Here is a 16,421-nt window from a genome sequence, read left to right as displayed (position 1 = left end):
ATGGCAGAATTGCACCCAGAAGGTTAATTTGCTATTTCTTTCCAGGTGTAGTTTGGCTTATTTGTACACAATAAATCCTTTCTAGTTCTTCTTTTATTTCTCAGAATTGCTTTGCTGTTGATTCCCTCTACATATGTGCTGCTCCCAAAGCATTTTCCCATTGGATTAATTTGTTTATCCTGCTCTGCACTCACATCAATTCTTCTTCACCCTGATCATCTCCCCAATTGGAATATTATCCCACAGGTGAAACCTGTCTACCCTTAGCGGGGTGCTCTGTCCCATCTCTTTTGATACAGGAAGATATAGAAAATATTCTTTGCTAGAGAAGCAAACTGCGGTAGGAAACCATGATGGCATTATTTTGTATTGTAAACTATTTAAAAACCTCCACAGTCAGCTAAAAAAAAAAAAATCAGAACAATAGAAATGAGAGTGGTGGAAACTTCTAAAGGTCAAGTATATCCTCTTCTACCTTCTGCCAAGATTAAAAGGGTTACCTCTATGTGCAGAGACTGTCACGGGGCCAGATTTTCAAAAGATTTCAAGGGCTCAGCACTTCCATTTATTATTATTATTATTTTTTTATTACTGAAGTAACTAGGAGCCCTAATCATGGACCAGGGACCCATTGTGCTAGGCACTGTACAAACACAGAACAAGAAGACGGTCCTTGCTCCAACATTCTTACAATCTAAGTAAAAAAAAAGAGACAACAGATGGATCTAGATAGACAGGAAAGGACAAGGGAACAATGAGACACTATTGGTCAGCATGATAGGCAGTGGTCTACAAACACCAATGCCTAATTAAGCCAGATTTTCAGAAGACCTTTGCTTCCGTATAGGCACCTAAATACAAGCCAGATTTTCAGAAATGTTCAGCATCTGTTGCAGGTGATGAGCTATTTTGAAAATAGGTCCTATACAGTAGGACCCTCTTATGTTAAAGGTTTGGGCTTTTTAAGTGTGGATTTATTTTTATTTTTACAGTACTGGTCCAAAAACCAATGGAGCTCTGCTGATTTACATCAGCTGACCTGGACCACTATTTATATGCAGTGGTTCACTGTAATTGCAGTTTGCACATTGCAATGCATTGAAATAATTTGGGACTCCCATTTTCATTCACTGTAAATGACGGGCCTGAACCAACTCTCCAGATTCAAAAGCTCTTTCCTTATAAACATATGAATATTTGCAATCTTCTTTATATTTACAGATACAATAAATGCCAACTAACCCAATCTGCCCCCTTTCATTCAATTGTTAATTGGCTGATTCTTTTAGGAAAAGTAGATTTTAATTGTATCAGAGTTGACTTGAAGGGAGGTCCACAGTATATTACATAAAATAGTTCATGATTTGTGTCTCACAGAAGTTTAATTTTTTGAATAAATGCCTTTTAACTTGGTTACAAGGAGATGAACTGTGTAAAGAACTGTCAGTCTCAATTCACTTTGACACAGTGATTCAGCACAGTCACTTCCACAACTTGAAGTCAATTTTTTTTGTGAAGCTTTCTTCTGAATTGGAGCTGCCCAGTTTGGTCCCCAAATGTGAAGTAGGTCAGTCTGTGGTTTCTAGCAAAAATCATAACATTTACAAATCCTAGCACTCCCTCTGTATATGACAGCAGAAGCTGTAAGTCTAATTGCAAAGTGATTCTGTAACCATCAGCTAGAGAATAACGGCTTGATCTGAAGCCTTGATTTCAGTGGGGTTTGGGTCAGGCCATAATAGCAGGCATTGAATGCAATGTAAAGGTGCAAAATCTGACTAATCTACTCCAGTAACTCCTTTCTACCAAACTCAGGTAGTATTTTTGTTGACTTCTCCTGTAACATTTACTGTTTTGACATTACAAAAACAACTGGTTTAGATAAAATAAGGAATGATTCCACTGAGGTCAAACGCAAAACTCCCATTGACTTCTATCGGTGCAGTTTGGAGGCCTTGGTCTCTTTTTAGGGTTTAAAAAAAATGAACATTATGCTTTCTGGACTGTAACCTCAGTGGTTGAAATCCTGGTCTGATTTTAAGTCAGTGGCAAAACTCCCACTGACTTCAAGAGAGCCAGGATTTCACTCTGTGATTTTATCTTTGTCCTACTACCCCACTTTTTGGTATCATGCACAAAACTCCCGTTGAGTTATTGGGAGTTCTGTGTTCAGAGGGCTTGCAGCAATTTATAGGTTTGTCACTTAACAGACCAAACACTTAAGGTGTAGTGACACTGCTGTAAGAGGAATTTTACTACCAGTGATGAAATTGGCCCATAATTTTCAAATGGTTTTGAATGCATTTGCTATGTTCTATTACTCTGCATGAACCTAGCTATTTCTGAAATACTACAGTCATCCACGTTATTTATTTACAACCTACAACAAGCCAGTCTGTTTTAAACTTACCTGTTACTTCTCTCCACCCTGAAGAGTTGATTTTACTTTCACTTATATCTTCTGCTTCCTACTCAGGAGACCTGATTTACAAACTGCGCAACCCTATTCACCTTTGTGCAGGTTGTACGGGGTATAAGTGATGACAGAAAGTGGTTCCATTTAAAAGAAAATGTTTCAATTGCTTTCTCCTTCCTGTACACACATTGGGCCAAATTCTACTTAATTTCATCTCAGGTAAATATGAAGTAACCAAAATCTGTGTCGTAACTCTGAATTTACTTTGGTGTAATTGAGGCATAGGTACTGGAACTAGGGGTGCTGCCCCCTGGTTTCTATTATATGTGGGGTTTACACCTTGGTTCACCTCTCAGCACCCCATCTATAAAAATTCCAGCACTTCTGAGGGGCAAATCCCAAGCCTGATATCAGCCTGAGAGGCTAGTCTGAGTACTGAGGAGATGCCCAAGGGAAAGGGAGGGGCCTCCTAAACCCGTGGAGTGGCTCCATAGTTATTCTGTGGATGCTACTACAGCCCTGTGAGGTTGTGGGTTAATGTGTTATGCCCTAACACAACTGCATTGTATTGGGGAGCCCTGGAGAATCCATGCAGTGCAAGTTTTTGGCCATTCCCTCATCATCTCAGTGGATGCTACCATTCGGGAAGCACCCCTTGCATAGTCTCATGGAATCTAGGCCCCTCTTTTGCGCAGTGAATCACTCCACTTTTTCTGCCTGGAGGAGTTTCACACTCATGGAGGTGGGGGCTGGATTTTCCACTGAAAGCAGAATTTGGCCCACTGTTCTCTGTAAGTCAGTCTTTTGAGCAGGGAAATATTATCAGCAAATCTAAACCACAAACACCTAATATACACTCTTTCACTTCTGTCTCTCAGTTCTCTTATATACCCAAAAGAACTCTATGGCTATCAATCCATACTGATTTTCCTTTCTCTGAGTCACAGCACACAACAGTCTTGCAAAAGGTACATTGTGTTCCTGGTCAAAGTGTCCAGAATCTTACCCATAGCCTTTTCCAGTGAAGCCGCCAGGCTGACCAGCATTTTGTTCACTGCATCATTTGTTTGATTCTTTCCCAAATAAGGGACCTGCTTTTGCCACTCTTAAGCCTCTGTTACATCCTCCCTTCTGCCTGGCAAAGCCTTTTATCTATACTTTACTATATTTGTCAGAATTCTGGAGGTATAATTCATCATAACCAGCATGCTAATTTTTCATAGTTCCAGTTGTTTAATAACTCTCTTCAGATGCAGTCGTGGGCTATTAAAATTTTTCACTTTACCAAGTGAAAAGAGCATTTGTCTGTCCCAAGATGTGACTTTCAACTTCTTTTGTCAATATGGATGTTGGACAGAATTCCTTTTGGCTGCCAAGTGTTGTCTGAGGTTGAATAAGCTCAGTTTTCAGCACTGGGGTTTATTCCAGATCTTAGGATATGTGTCATGACAGCATCCCATTTAAATGAGAATCATTACAATAAAATGCAGGCTGGGGTACTGCCTCTCCCTCAGGTGACCGGAGTAGGAGCAGAATCAAAGAATGCATGGAAAAATAGGTTCCAGGGTTGAGAGTGCCACATAGTCGCAGAAGAGGAAAAGCATTGTTACACAGTTAGGCATCTGCTAAATTCTGCTGCTAATGCAGCTGGAGAGATGGTCTGAGTGCTCCATGCAGGTTTAAGAAGGGCAGATAAGCTCTGTGAGACAGTGTACGTCACAAAGTGGTGAAATATCTCTGTTTGAGATGAAGTTTAGGAAAGAGCTGTGAAACAGTGTCTGCCAAAGTAAGACAGACAAGTGATGTGACTGGAGGCAAGGAGCTGAATATATCAATCAGGGATCCTAATGAGAAGGCCTGGTAAGCCCAGGTATAGTAGGAAGTCCAGAGCAGGAAGGAAACTTTGCAGTATGATGCAGAGGAGCTGGCAAGAAGATTCTGGTCTCCATCAGTGAACTAGTGAACATTGCATGACAGAATTAACAGAACATACAATCATCAAGTGATCCATTCCCTTTTGTCCACTCCCAACGTCTGGCAATCAGAGGCTAGGAAAACCCAGAGCATGCGGTTGCATCCCTGACTATCCTGGCTAATCGCCATTGATGACCTACCCTCCATGAACTTATCTAATTATTTTTTTGAACCCATTTATACTTTTGGCCTTCACAACATCCCCTGGCAACAAGTTCCACAGGCTGACTGTGCATAGTGTAAAGAAGCTCTTCCTTTTGTTTGTTTTAAACTTTCTGCCTATGAATTTCATTGGGTGACCCCTGGTACTTGTGTTATGAGGAGTAAATAACACTTCCTTATTCACTTTCTCCACACCATTCACAATTTTATAGATCTCTATCATATCCCCCTCCTAGTCATCTCTTTTCCAAGCTGAAGAGTCCAAGTCTTTTTAATCTCTCCGCATACAGAAGCTGTTCCATACCTCTATTCATTTTTGTTGCCCTTCTTTGTACCTTTTCCAATTCTAATATATCTTTTTTGAGATGGGGTGACCAGAACTGCATGGAGTATTCAAGGTATGAGCGTATCATGGCTTTATATAGTGATATTGTGATATTTTCTGTCTTTCCTAATGGTGTCTAACATTCTGTTAGCTTTTTTGAGTGCTGCTGCACATTGTGTGGATGTTTTTAGAGAACTATCCACAATGACTCCAAGTTCTCTTTCTGGGGCGGTAGTAGCTAATTTAAATCCCATCGTTTTGTACGTATAGTTGGGATTGTTTTCCAATGTGCAATTATCAACATTGAATTTCAGCTGCCATTTTATTCCCCAGTCACCCAGTTTAGTGAGATTCCTTTGTAACTCTTTGCAGTCAGCTTTGAACTTAACTACCTTGAATAATTTTGTATTGTCTGCAAATTTTGCCGTCTCACTGTTTACCCCTTTTTCCAGATAATTTATAAATATGTTGAATAGCACTAGTCCCAGTACAGATCCCTGGGGGACACCACTATTTACTTCTCTCCATTCTGAAAACTGACCATTTATTCCTACCCTTTGTTTCCTATCTTTTAACCAGTTACTGATCCACGAGAGAAAAATTAAACCTGGTTCCTGTCAGGTGAGGCCTGAGGTTAGGGTTGCCACCTCTGAGGTACAAAAAACCAGGACATCTGGGATGATCCTGTGCCCATAAAACTGGACAGCTTGCAGTGTATACTGAGCACCCTTACAGATTTCCCAGGACAGCTACCTCAAAAAAGGGACAATCGTTGGAAAACCTGGACAGGTGGCAATCTTACCTAAGGTATGTCATTAGCAGAGATAATCAAAGGTGTGACTTTATACATAAGTACAAATAGTTAATTTATTATGGCAAAATATAAAAAAGGAAAAGTAAGGGGAAGAGGCAAAAAAGAGAACAGGGAATGTGGAGAAAGAAGAGGGAAAAAATTAGTGAAAAAATCTGAAAAATGAGTTTTTTTTATTTCCCTCCAAAATGGTCACAGAAAATTCTTACCTTTTAGATTATTTCAAAGTTAGTCGTTCAAGGATCTAGTGTAGGTAAGCATGCAGTGGTTTTGATACTTAAATGTAACTGTCAGAAACTCTTGGTTCTGTAAATGTAAGAAAAGAAGAGACATTATCTTATGGTTTCTGGTATTTCTTTAGGTTGGCCTGGAAATATGGCAAGAGCAATCTTTCTTATTGTACATTATGTCAGTAAATCATTTCAGGTCTCCAAACAAACACCAGCAGTGCAAAGATGCCAAGATTCCACAGATGTGTGAGAAATACCTAGACAGTCAGACACGTGAAGATAAAAAGAATTATTTGAATTTTATGAAACCTCAAAAAAGGCTTGGTTTGGTTTGAGTTGTGGATGAAGGTTCAGGAAGTGCTATTTTTATGTGTCACCTGTCATTAGTTAGTAAAACCAGCCCAAAATGTGACAAACAATATTTGAAAACTCCACATAATCTTAAATTGTTTATTAAAGCAGGTAAAAAATGCAGAATTTTTTTTGTGAAAATATTTCGAATTGTTTTGGTGAAAAATTTTCATCGAAATTTTGATTTTTTTTTTATTATGACCATTCTATAAGATGGTTGAAAAAAACAGAAAAACAATTTTATTGAACTTTTGAAAGTTTGAACATTTTGACCAGCTTTAGTGGTCACCATTAAAAAGTCAGTATTTGACAACAGATATCATGCAGCTACCACAGTTATTTCCTATTCGAGGTGCAGGGGGAAACTTTAGTATCTCAGATTCCACTTCATGCTAACAGCTGGCAAATGCTGACTTTAATAGTGACAGCTGCATGTTAGTTTTTATTTATTTTCCAAGCAAATTCTTCAAACTTTCCTGAAAGCATGAAACAGAAAAATCCAAAAAAAGGACTAATGTGGCACTTGTGAACATTTAATCGTTAACCAACTAGAGTCTCCATCATAAAGAGTTAAAAAACCTGAAGTGCTTGGCACTATCCCTTTAAAAGGAAATGCACTTTGTCTACTGTGGACCTAGTTGCAATTGTACTGGTTTCTAATGATTTTTAGTGGAATATTTGCTATATAGTTACTTGTTCCACACCCATGTTGCAAATTAGAATGTCAATAGACATTATTTGTCTATAGATCTTGTTTCTCAATGTACTATAAACAAGATGTTGTAGTATGCTAAAATGAGATGTAGAAAGAATTTAAGAATAAAACAGAACTGGAAACTATCTTGTCTAATTAGTAACATGATTAAAAGGGGATTAGCTCCTGCCTGTTTTTATAAGAGGTAAAGGAGAACTATGTTTCTGTGAACCAGTTTTTTTCTAATAGTGTAATACTCTTCTGTTGTGTTTGGCAGCTCTGCTGTGAGAGATTTTGGTATCGGCTTGAATACTGATCTTATTACTTTAATCAGTAATTTAACACACGAATGCATCAGAGTTGTTTTTTAAATCAAAATATTTCTTGAAGTTCCATCAATTTACAAATAAGCAAACACATAAACCCTGTGTATACAATGGAATCCACTAGTAGTTATGCTAGTCCAAAATAGTATTGGCATGTCATGTGAAACTTAGGTCTGACAGACTTGAAAGAAAAAAACAATAAAATGCATGAGTAGGTAAATATTGGGTAACTGGATGATTAGTTTGGTGAATGCCATTTTTAAATGAAACAAACAAACAAAAACTTGTATTTATCAGTGTTAGAGACGAAGGGCTAGATTATGATTTTACTTGGATGAGAGGTAACATTTAGATGCACTGCCCCAGGAACAGTCTAAGAAAGAAACTGATTTGAACAGTCACAGTTCCTCCCCTGGTTTCCTCTTTCTGACTTATACCAGTAACAGAACATTTTTCCCTCTGGGCTGGCTCAGCGGGTGTGCTGGGGCTCTGCCCATTGCCTACTCCTATCTGGCCACTGTCTGCCAACCTACACGGGAGAGGGGAGTAGCATCTCTGTGAGGGCTGCCCTATCCCACAGGACACAGACCAGAAGGCTGCACCCCTGCAAGTCACAGCCTTGCCCTAAGTAGTACTATTGATCTTTATGAATAATTGAGATGCTTAATAGAATAGACTAACAGGACACCGAACAATTTTTAAAATTTTGGCCATGCAACTGAGATGGAGGGAATTTTAACAGTGGATAATCCATTTTGAGTATACAGAACACAGATAGCACAGTCGTTCTCAAATTATTGCCTCTAGATCACCAGTCTTTGAAGCCTCTTCCTGGGTGGAACGAAACATGGTGAACCTCAAACATTGTGGAAATGGGGTGCTACTAGGGAGTGGGGTTTGTGTGTGTGTGTGTGTGTGTGAGAGAGAGAGAGAGAGAGAGAGAGAGAGAGAGAGGCTGCGATGTGCAGAATGAAATACTTGGAGAATAAATGAGAGAAAATGTCAGTGGAATAATATGAAGAAAATTTCTCCAGGACCTGCAATTATTAGAAGTTGAAAACATGCAGGCAGAATGGCAGTATTACAAATTGCAATCTTTAGAAATCTTCCTTTTCTTAAGGAAATTTTTTTCCAGTGTGGTATTTATTTCTGCTCCACAGTGATATGGTTTCTGGGCTGATATAAAATTTCTCTTTCTTATTGGTTAAAATACTGAATGTCTTTTCAAGCTGCTCTGACCAGAATGTCATCCATAAAGAGGTATAAATATACTCCCCTTAACTGAGCCACTACCCACACCAGAACCTTGGTGAACTCTCTTGGAACCAGTAATTCAAGGGATAGTGACGATGGAGGGATTGGGCCACATATTTGTAAGGAAATCTTCTGAATCTTTGGTGACATAATCTTATTGGTACATGGCAGCATTGTATATTTCCTATATATCTAGTGATGTTAAGCAGTCCCCTGGGGAACCTGTGTGAGGAATTGATTAGAGTTTCTTTGCGAAATCTGAATTACATTATATGTTTGTTTAGACTTTTGTGAGCCAACAGTGCTCAGACTCCCTGAACTTCTCAGGGTTACACAAATAATAAAATGTGATCCTATGTAGTGTGTATATATAAATTATCATTGTGAAGGAGACTCCACTTCTCTGTCTCCAGAAAGTGTTCTCTGCCTTATTAGGTCTTGCTTGGTTTTTCTGTCCAGTGTGAAATTGACTGCATGGAAAACGAGGTGAAATACACACTCCTGTGATCAATATTCTTCTTTTATTACCTCTAGGACCCACTTGTATGAGACAGTTCTGTATCTAATGGATAAAGAACTATCTCTCTCTCAAGGATGTTACATTTCCTTCTAACCTCTGTCCTGCTTTTAGGAATAAGACTTGGCTGTGATTTATTTTTTAACTCTAAAATGATCTAGTTTAATTCTATCTGATTTGACTAATATTAAGGAGTGTGTAGTCTTCAGCAGTGAAATCCTGGCCTATTGAAGTCAATGGCAAAATTCCCATTCACGTCAGTGGGAGCTGGTATTTCAGTCCTAGACTTTATTATTTACAGGGTCTATCCAAACAACCATTCTGCTGGGTCAGCTTGCCTGAGAAAAGAATTCACTTCAAATATCAGTTGATTTTCTGTGTCTGACATAGTCAGTGTCTTCCAGATTACATCAAAGCCATTTAGATACTCTAGAGAAAGACAGAAATGAAGCCTTGAAATGAAACTGTGACCTTGTTTAGAGTGAATTTTAATATTTTGCCTACAGAAAAAGATATTTAATGCAGTTCATTGCACCTACAAAATGCTGCCATAGCAAGTAGATGGGGGATAGCTATATTTGAAGAATGTCCTATGTACTTCCTATTTTCTCACTGAAGCCCCATTATTAGATCTGAACATTTCCATGAAAATAAATAATTGTCTCCTCAGATGTGTAGCAGGCATCACTCTGGGCCCAGTAGGCCTAGTGGTCAGGCCATAGCCAAACAATCTCTCCAAATCTTGGGGCAACTCTTCCGGGCAGTCTGGGGAGCCTAGCAGCCAACACACAGTTTATTGCACCTCACACTCCCGCCTCCAGGATCTCTCAGGCGACCAGTGAGAGGAGGGAAGGGTAGAGGGACCTCTCCCTCTCCACTGAGTCCTGGCGCAGGACCCAAGGAGGGAGAGGCCAGGGATGGGTCAATCCCTTCTAGCTGCTGCTCTAGGTTAGCCTTCCCTGGGCTGCTTCCTACCTTCCCAGCTTTCTCTTTGTCTCAATAATTTAGAGCTCCACTTGGGGTTGGGGGGCAGCTTCCCACCTCACTCCCAGAGTCCAGTTGTTCTCCCATAGTCAGGAAGAAGGGAGGAAAGAGGGCGGGGCCCAGGTCTGCCAGCCAAGTCTTACTCACGGTCCCAGTGTTCCCCCTGTAGATTGCTCTGCTTCAACAGCTACCGCCTGTCTGCCTTCTTGCAGCCAGTCTCTCATCACTGTTCCCCCAGTCTGCCTGCCAGAGCTGCCTTTTAAGATGGTCTTCTACAGGGAGTATGCCTGGCAGCTGCTATGGGGCAAGGCCTTCTTGACCCAATACTGTCCCACCGTTCCTTTAACCTTAGTGTGGGATCTGTAAACCTCATCACAAAGTGACTATATCCTTTGATATAAATGCTCAGATCATAGCTACTTCAAGCATAGAAATATCAGCTTTATTGTGTTGCCTTTTATAAAATGTCATTTCCTGTCTGCTTAGTGTTCTGCCCTCATTAGGATGTCCCCACTCTGCCTTAATAACTTCCACAAAGGAAGGAATGAAGGGGAATGGTTGTCACTTGTTTAACCTTAGAGAAAATAGATCTTTCTTTTCTATTGTTGTTTACACCTTGTTCTTAAAGCCCTAAATGTCTCCACTATCCTTTTAATCACAGCACTAGAAAATTCTCCTTGGAATAATCTGTCATGCTGATCTTGGTCATACTGTGCTGATCCAAAATCTGATGACAACTTCCATCTTCCGCAGAGAGAAGATTCAGTGAATAGCTCATGGATTGATAATTTTATTTCTTCTTGTATTCTGAAGAAATCATGAGAAACAGGACAGCTGGGAGTGGAGGGGAAAATGTGCCTTTTCTTTTGTGGCTGAGGCTTATCTGAATACTTTAATTTTTTCTCTTCCCTTTTTAATAACCTATAGCTCTTTGAAAGTCTTCTCCACTAGAAAAATCACTTCTGCTATATCCGCACAGCCCAATTGCCAAACAGAGGTGCCTTCATAGGACATCCAAATCCCAAACTATGATGTTCAGATTGGTATTTAGCAGGAAAATGTTCATTTTATACATCTTGGTTCTCACTGGGATATTCATATATGCAGTAACTTAGTTGGATGTCCAAATGCATGTTTGAAAATTAGGTTCACAGTTAAAAACAGACTTGTATGATTCTGCTTTATAAAAATTAGAACTTTTCGGGCCTGATAAAACTCCCAGTGACTTCAGTGATAGCAGATTATGTCTGTAGAAGATAAAGGCAGAATGCTAGCTTCTATATTCAAAAATGGATACGACTTATAAAAGACCCCTATTGATTTTTTAATGGATTTTGGATTAGGTCCCTAATGAGTTGGTGCAGAGAGAGAACCCTATATCCTTAGTGGGGAGGCTAAGGAGTACTCTAGAAGTTTCTTTGGTGTGTACATGTAACTCCCACTACTTTCAGTAGGAGCCAAGTGTGTTTACTAAGGGACAGTTCACCACCCTACCTCCCATATTCAGAGGGGAAACAGTGTTAGTCTGTATCCACAAAAACAATGAGGAGTCCAGTAGCACCTTAAAGACTAACACATTTATTTGGGCATAAGCTTTCGTGGGTAAAAAACCCACTTCTTCAGATGCACGGAGTGAAAATTACAGATACAGGCATAAATATATATTGGCACATGAAGAGAAGATTCTATATTGTGATCTTAACTCTTATTAATGTCAATGGAAACTGCACACACAAATCAGTAGTACAACAGACCACTTATCAGCATTTCTGCCAAAAGCCAGGCATGTTTTTTCAACACTGGATGTACAAATAGCCGCCTATGATCTTTTATTTTCTGGATTTCAAATCAGACTCAAGGAGTTCCAAAAGTTAGTCTAGACTTATCAACTCTATACTTCAGAAGTCACCTGTGCTATCTTGTGCAGATAAACCATTGTCTTAACAAATACAAGACTCCCTCATCTAAAAACAAAAAAGAAGTGGTGGATAGAAAATATTTGTATCTACAGTAACTGGAAGGCAGTATCTCACATCAGTAGAAATATGTTAGATTCAGTCCTGTGCTCACCTGCTCATGTTTCATTTGTTGACTCTGCTGTCAACTTTACCTTTTGATGTTTTTTGTGATATTAGATCGTGTTTTTGTGCACTGCATCTTTGTACCTGGATTACTTTGAATTTTCATCAAACCTACAGTTCAAAAAATTAAAAAGAATTGGATGGCTAAATCTATTGCGCCTTACTTAGAGATGAGAGAGAACAGATGCTCTTAAAAACAGTTGGTAAATTTAGGATCTCTTTTCACATCATTGGAAAATGCAAGTTGCCTAACCACAAAGCAAAACATTTCTTTCTTCTGGGCTAGTTCAAGTAAATCTGAGCTTTTCTGCAAAGCCTTTCTATTGGGTCCCCAGATGCAAAACCAATATTCATTGTATGACATTCTGCCCCAGAGAATTATGTGAAGTTGGTTTAAAAGGTTCAGTCTGATGGGGAATGGATTTAGAATGGATAATATATGTGGAACTGACTGGTGTGTTTGTAGAAGGGGTTAGCATCCTGACTCGCAGAGTTGGTGGCTGCTAATTACCTACCTATTTCGCTGAAGTCAATAAGAGCAGTTGATGTTCAACATTTCTGAAAATCAGGCCAAGGGGAATACTAGATAGAGACTTCCAGGTAAACAAGGGTGTGTGGTGGTGGGTGGGTGGGTGGCACGTGATATACCCCAACCAGGGCCGCAAAAAGGTAGAGGCAGTCTGATTCCCCAGCAGGTCCAAGTTATTAACTCCTCCTCAGGGAATTTCTGCACTGCAATTAAACACCCTTGGCTGGCCTGTGTCAGCTGACTCAGGCTCCAGGGGTTGGGTTGCAGGGCTGTAAAACTGCAGTTTAAGTGTCTGGGCTTGGGTGTTTAATTGACATGTAGACATACCCCTAGAGGCCCAAGTTATTACCACCACCAATCAGTCAGAAGAAAGCAGTTTGTACTCCGCACCATGTGGTATTAAAGCATCAGCAGAAAATGTCACACTAGTAACTTAACTGGTCCCTGGGAACAATAAGAACTAGAGGTCTCCTGTACCTGTCTGAATCAGCCTCCCTCCCTTTTAAAAAATTTAAATTGTCTTTTTGTGGGAAATTATCATTCACGGCAATTGCTGGGTTGACAAGCCTGGAAAGTGAAGTTCTTTGTTTATCCACAGAACAGGTTTGGCCATGGGAGCCTGTGTATAACCTTCATGATCTGATTTTTTCCAACACTTTCATCAGCCCCCAGAGCACCCTTGTTTTTCTTTATAATGCTGAATTCCACCACAGAATCATCTAGCTTGGACTCCTATACTTTTATAAAAAGACACTAATTGATTGATCAGTTAATCACATCCTACTGTATTCTACTTTCTGAAGTGTTCATGAAAGCCCAAGTCAATATATTTTGGCATTCACAACCAGAGTAATTTAAACTCTCTTGATACTAAATTCTATAACAATTAAGTATGTACTAGATATGGGCAAAAATAAAGATGGTTTTGATCATTTGAATGTATTAGTACTCAGAATTTATATAGTGCTTTAGAGCCTCAAAGCGCTCTCTAAAGTTTAATCTTCATTACACCTAGAGCTAAACGAAAATCAGCAGATGCAGTTTAATGTCAAACTGACTCGAAATGAAACTTTCTGTTCAGTTTAACACACCGAAAGTTTTCAATTTCGGTCAAACTGACCTGAAACAAAAAAAAAAGTTTTAATTTTCCCCATCGAAAATAAAAGAAAATGACAAAATTGAAATTTTTACTTGGCAAATTTTGACTTTGTAGAAACTGCATTTTCCATTGAAAAATCATTTTGACAGAAAATTCCTGACTGGATCTAAAAACATCCCTGTAAGATAGAGAAGTCTGTGTCATTCTCTCCATTATGTAGATTGGGAATGTGAGGCAGAGAGGTTACCATTATTTATTCTTATTGTTATTGTATTAAACATCACTTATCATACATAGCATCTTTGAAAAATACAAACATTTAGGGGTGAATTCAGCCCCTGTATTGCTGACCGTGAAAGTCTCTGTAGCATGAAAATGTAAGCTGGGGGCTGGATGTGAGGAATATATGGGCAGGATATCATGGGCTACAAATCAGGACAGAATTTGGCTAACATCCCAATTCCATAGCACAATTGTCTTTCACATAAACAGTAAAGAAAATTTCAGCTTCTCTAGATTTTTCTTTTATTTACAGCAGGCAGAGGTGGCACTGGATTGTCAATCTTTCACATCCACTAAGGATGTTCTTTGGGATGTGTTACAATAATTCAGAGAGCTTTTTTATACAGAACAGAGTGGAGGCAATCAGTCAGCTGAGATTCCCGGTGTGGTATTTTTTCCCCACCGTAGGGCTTCCTTTTTTTGGAAGCATTTGTTCATTTCTGTATCATCCTTTAATATCAACCATGCACAAGCTGTCTTGAAGAAGTGAATGGAGCAACCCAAGTGATATCAACTACTAGTGTTTACTGTGCTGCAAACCTAGACTATGTGTTTATAAGAGTGTCAGAAATTAGTGAACAAAATTATCATGTCATAACGTTGAGCAGAGAATCTGACCCACAGCTTGTAAAATCCTTTGAAATAGAAGGTCCAAATTCTGCACTTGGATGTCCAAAATAGCATTTAAGAGTTAAAAGTCTAATTTTTTAAACAAATTCGTTGTTCAGAATTAGAACGTGAATGACCAGCTAAAGGCTTTATTACTCAAAATGGGGCACATTGAAATAGTTTCCACTGAAATAGTAAGAATGTTAGGTCCTGTCTGCTAAAGTCAGCAGCAGTGAAGTGGTTACGTGTCATCACAATGGGGCACTGGAAATGTAAGGGCAAGATTTTGTACAAACAGGAAGCATTCTGAGTGTTTTAGGGATGAGAAAAAAACCTTAGCTACAGCAAATTTGGACAGGAGCTTTGCATTTTATCTGTACCAATTAGAAGCTTTTCTCTCAATTTCTCTCTCTCTCTCTCTTTGGTAAACAATAAATGTAAACTTGTAGGCTGCAAATACCAATCATAGCACTGAGCAAGGGGTGTCGCGTGGTCTTTGTGCTGCGAATAGATACTTGGAAGTTCTTGTGCCACAGTTCATCAGATAAGTTGAGGAGATTGCCAGCTTCAGCGAAATGCAGCAATAATATATTATACCTGAAGCAGACTGCTTTGCAGGCACAAGCTTCCTGCTTTAATGGCTCATTGCAGTGAGAGAGAAGTAATGGCATTTAGGCAGCACTAAATAAAGTTGTTTATCTTGTACCTTTTCCTCTTTGAAATCTAATATCTTTAACATTCTGCTCTAATACAAGATAGTTTACTATATCACTGTCATACCCCTTATTAGTCCAAGTCTTATTTTCACTGCCCTCGTCTGCACTTGCTGCTTTGACAAAGAGTTGCTTGCCCAGAAATTGAAGTTGCAGATACAATATCCAGCTTTTATGGGACTTCAAGATGAGTGACATCAATTCTATTTTTGGGGAGGTGGATGTAGTAGTTTAACTAGCATTTTTTTTTGCTTAATGTATACAGCTTGTTCTGTCTTAGACTCCATTATTTGTTTTTGGTAAATATTCAATTTGCTTACAGGCATAAATTTACTATTGATCCTTTATAGTCTACCCGCCAGATTAACTCTCCCCCCCACCCCACCCCCGGTCAGGAGCTAATTAGTTAATTACCTACCCATGTGCAAAGCATGACTGATTGAGCACTTTCACCAGCGTTGCAGGTGATGGGAGTTAAGTCCCATCACAATACCCAATAACATTTATGCATTGATTATGGGATATAGAAGAATTGCACCACTTCCAGCATCTACCCACTAGTGATGACTACCAGATATATGCTTAGCATGACTCAGCAATGACATTTTTCTAGCCTCCCCCAGAAGTCTATATTCACACAACCCCATTTAGCATAATTCACATGACCACACTGAAAGTCAAATGGAATCATCTCTGCAAATGCATCAAGCTCCATGGGCTTGTCATAGTCTCTTTTTTGCTGCTATGTAATCCATTCGTAGTTTTCCCAGAACAGAAATGTATCTGAACAGTTTTTTTCCTTGGTAACATAAGTGTCCATGAGCTGCTGGAGTGATTGGGTGCTGTTCATGAAGTCTCCCAGAGCATTTTAAACACAGAAAACATTTTATAATTAGGAGGCAGAGTCTTATTATCTGCATAACTTCATAAAAATAGCACTTAGAAAAACTTTTCTCAAATCAGTCCATTCTAGAAATATTGACAAATATTTTGATTTATTACATGGTACAAACAAGCTCATGCTGTTGTGTGACTACAGGCTTTTGCTATAACCAACAGCAAAA

General features: G+C 39.2%; 1 protein-coding gene across 4 annotated transcripts in view; it reads left to right on the top strand.

Annotated features, from left to right (window-relative positions):
* HECW1 (HECT, C2 and WW domain containing E3 ubiquitin protein ligase 1) overlaps positions 1-16,421 on the top strand; it is a 337,168-nt gene that overhangs the window by 60,191 nt on the left and 260,556 nt on the right. The window contains exon 1 of one of the 4 annotated variants that reach the window (XM_043540542.1): positions 5,483-5,684. The exons of the other annotated variants lie outside the window; for them this stretch is intronic. The gene's annotated coding sequence lies outside the window, so the exon portion shown is untranslated. Of the gene's footprint in view, positions 1-5,482; positions 5,685-16,421 lie in introns of those variants that run through there. 4 annotated transcript variants of the gene reach the window in all.

The sequence above is a fragment of the Chelonia mydas genome, chromosome 2 (assembly GCF_015237465.2).
Source record: "Chelonia mydas isolate rCheMyd1 chromosome 2, rCheMyd1.pri.v2, whole genome shotgun sequence".
In the NCBI taxonomy this organism is placed as follows: Eukaryota; Metazoa; Chordata; order Testudines; family Cheloniidae; genus Chelonia; species Chelonia mydas.
This window is presented reverse-complemented; position numbering and strand designations above follow the sequence as displayed.